The sequence below is a fragment of the Tupaia chinensis genome, unplaced genomic scaffold, assembly GCF_000334495.1.
Source record: "Tupaia chinensis unplaced genomic scaffold, TupChi_1.0 Scaffold000386_1, whole genome shotgun sequence".
NCBI classification, from domain to species: domain Eukaryota; kingdom Metazoa; phylum Chordata; class Mammalia; order Scandentia; family Tupaiidae; genus Tupaia; species Tupaia belangeri.
In genome coordinates, this window is record NW_006159888.1 from 1851367 (window position 1) to 1854643 (window position 3277).

The window sequence follows — 3277 nt, forward strand, 5'->3', positions numbered from 1 at the left end:
CTGAACCTCTCTGTAGCTCTTTTCCACTGTTTGCTTGACTCCAAAACCTCCCTCCACAACACTTTCTTTGACTGTCTTGCGACACTGGGTAAGATGGTTGGATGGACAGATGGGTAGGTGGGTAAATGGATGGTTGGGCAGATATACAGATAAGTAATTGGGTAGAGGATAGTGGGTGGATGAATGGATGATAGATAGATAATGGGTGGACGAATGGGTGGATAACTGGATGGGTGGGTAAGTGGATGGTTGGGCAGGTAAACAGATGGGTAGCTGGATGGATAGTGGTGTAGGAATTAATGATAGGGTAGATGACTAGGTGACCCTGGAGGTTATGGATGAGTGGGTTAATGAAAAAGAGAGGAGGATTCTTATGAAAGAAGGAAGATCTGCCCTGGCCTTTCAGGGTTAACTTCTCTGAGACTCTGAGGAGTCTGTCTGCAATCTAAGCAGCAGAACAGATAATATTGGATCATCAGAAAAGTCATGATTCATTTTGCACAGAAAAATATGCATTACTTTTCGGATGACCCAATGATATACCACAAGCCTCTGGGAAAGCTCATATCATTCTCCCTGCATCCAAGTCCCATGACAAACATGGCTCATCCTCCATTCAGGCACACCAAGCCTACAGTTGAGCCTTTCAGGGCCCTCCCTGGTTCAGCCTTCATTCCAATGGCTCTTTAGAACCTCTCATTGAGTATAGCAGCTCTCTGCCAGTTCTTTTTCCAACTGCCTGCCATGATTTAGGTCATTGATTAAAATGAACTGCCATAGCCACCAAGCCCTGCAGTCACTCAGTAGAAAATACATCGGAATGAAAGTAGGTTCCTTACTCAAGCTGCAGGTACAAGATTCCAGCCCACTTTGGGCCCATCTAATTGCATTCACCCCTGTATAGACACATGGTCCTGCTTTGTCCATAGTCGTATAATTAGAAATGCCAAATATTTTATAGAATTCACAGTACCCTTTATCTAAGAGTATTAGATCTTACAGCTTAGGATGAAGCTTCCTGATGAACTGAATGGCAGAGAGCCGTAACTTGTTTTTAATGAAGCACATAAGCTCCCAGCAATAACAGGGTTCTTTTCAAATTTGTTTCTCCCCTGAGTGTTTCTTTTGCCAGAGAATAAATTCCCATCATAGAGATGTACACACACACACGCACACACACACACGCACACACACACACACACACAGAAAAAAAGTTGGGTAGAATATTTAAAATCACATAGATAACCAATAATGTACTAAAATTTCATAGACACCCAGCTGTCATGGGTTGCTTCTGGCCCAAAACTGTCCCCAAGATGCATCTAAGACATGTATATAGAGTTATGACTACAGCATTTCTCACTTTCTAGCTCCATAGCTTTATACGTCTTTTAAAATTTATTTATTTATTTCATGAGAGAGAGACATAGAAAGAAACAGAAAGAGAGATAGAGAGCCTCTCAGTAGGGTCTTTATGCCATGATCCAGCTCCAGCCTCAGCCAGCCCAGGTCATGGGCACACACTTGCATAAGAAGCATGTACATGGAGACCTTGTGTTGTAAACCTAGGACTTCCCCATGCGGCTTTAGCATCACTGAGTGTTGGGTAACAGCTGTGCGAAGGAAGCTGACTATAGGTCTGTAATTTCAGATGCATTCACAGGAGAAATTGTTAAAGAAACATAAATCCACAAGGACAAGGAGAACAGAAGATGCAACATGATCTAATTTTTAAGAGGTGGAAATTAAACTAGAAGGAAATCCCAAGCCAGTGCTTGGTGGGGCAAATAATCCACCCAGTTTTTACTGCAGAAGCTTCTCAGTGCCTCAGGATCTAGCGGCATCAGGAACTTCTAGAATATGTGTAACCGTGGGGCTAAAATAGATGGGTTGGCTGAAGGCTGCTTGTGAAAAAGTGAGACCTTGAGATCCCCTTTTCTACACCTCACCTCACCCCCTTCCCTGGGGGAAAGTGGGGGTTTACTCTCTGAAGGCAGTAGGGCAGGATTCTTAGACCAGAGTCACCACGAAGCCATGACACTATTGCAAACACTGGGCTAGGAACCAACTACAAGCGCAGGCACTCCTTGGTTTCCAGAATGTGACGCTCAGATGTTCATCCTCCTTCAGACAGGAAATGAGAAGGGTATTCAGCTTTGTGGAGACTGACTGGAAATACCTAAAGAAGGAAGACCTAAACATCAGAACATGGAGATCCCTCACAGGACTGTCTCCCCTGTAGTTCCATAAGCCCCCAGCTATGTACTCATTGCTCCCAGTCTGTGTTTTCTCCCTGGCTTCTGGATCAAGGAACGTGAGACCTCTAAGGAAAGCCTTCACCATGACAGAGAAAAAAAAGAAGTAGAGAGGAAACCCACCCAGAGGAGAAATGTGAATAAAATTATCAGTAATAGCCTCTGAGAAATAAGAGAAAATAATGCAGCCACTAAATAAGAAAGAATGCTCTATAAACACACATTCAGAAAACAAAAAGAAACTCTTGAAAATTAAAACTAGCAGAATAAAAAATTTTAAACTTAAGAGAAGTCAGGACAACCCTGTAGCCTGATGGCTAAGGGAGCCAGATATTTCGAGTCCCAGCCCCAGCTTGAGAACACACCAGGCATGTGTGCATGTGCCCCAGATCCCAACAGGATGGAGAAATGGAGGAGAGGGATTGTCATATGACCATGGCCCACTGAGGGGTGCTTTCATCCATACCCTTTCTCTGTCTCTCTGGTGAGCACGCATGCCCTCTGACAATTTTTTTTTAAGTTAATAGAAGTAATGGAATAAAAATTGAAGACACCTTGCAAAAAGAAGAAAAAAAGAGAAAGCAGGGCAGAAAAACTTTTTAAATATAGGATCTGTCCTATTTTGAGACCATGTAGTAACTACTGTCAATATCCTGTTCAAGTGCCCCTTATTTTTAATTCTAGGTCAATAGACTTTTTTTTTCTTTTAGCACTTTAAAGATACCTTTCCATGTCTTCTGCCTTGCATTATTCCCAACGAGAAATCTATTTTCATTTGTGTATTTGTTCTTCTGTATTTATCTTTTTGCTCCAGCTGCTTTATGATTTTCTCTTTCTCACTGGTTTAAGGAAATTGATTTTGATGCTCCTCAGTGTAGTTTCCTTCATGTTTTAGTGCTTAGGGTTCATTGAGTTCCTTCATTCTGTGGGTTTACAGTTTTCATCTAAATTGGAAGATTTTTAGTTATAATCACTTCAAATCTTTTTCTGCTTTCCTCTCTTTCTTTTTTATTGGAAACCCA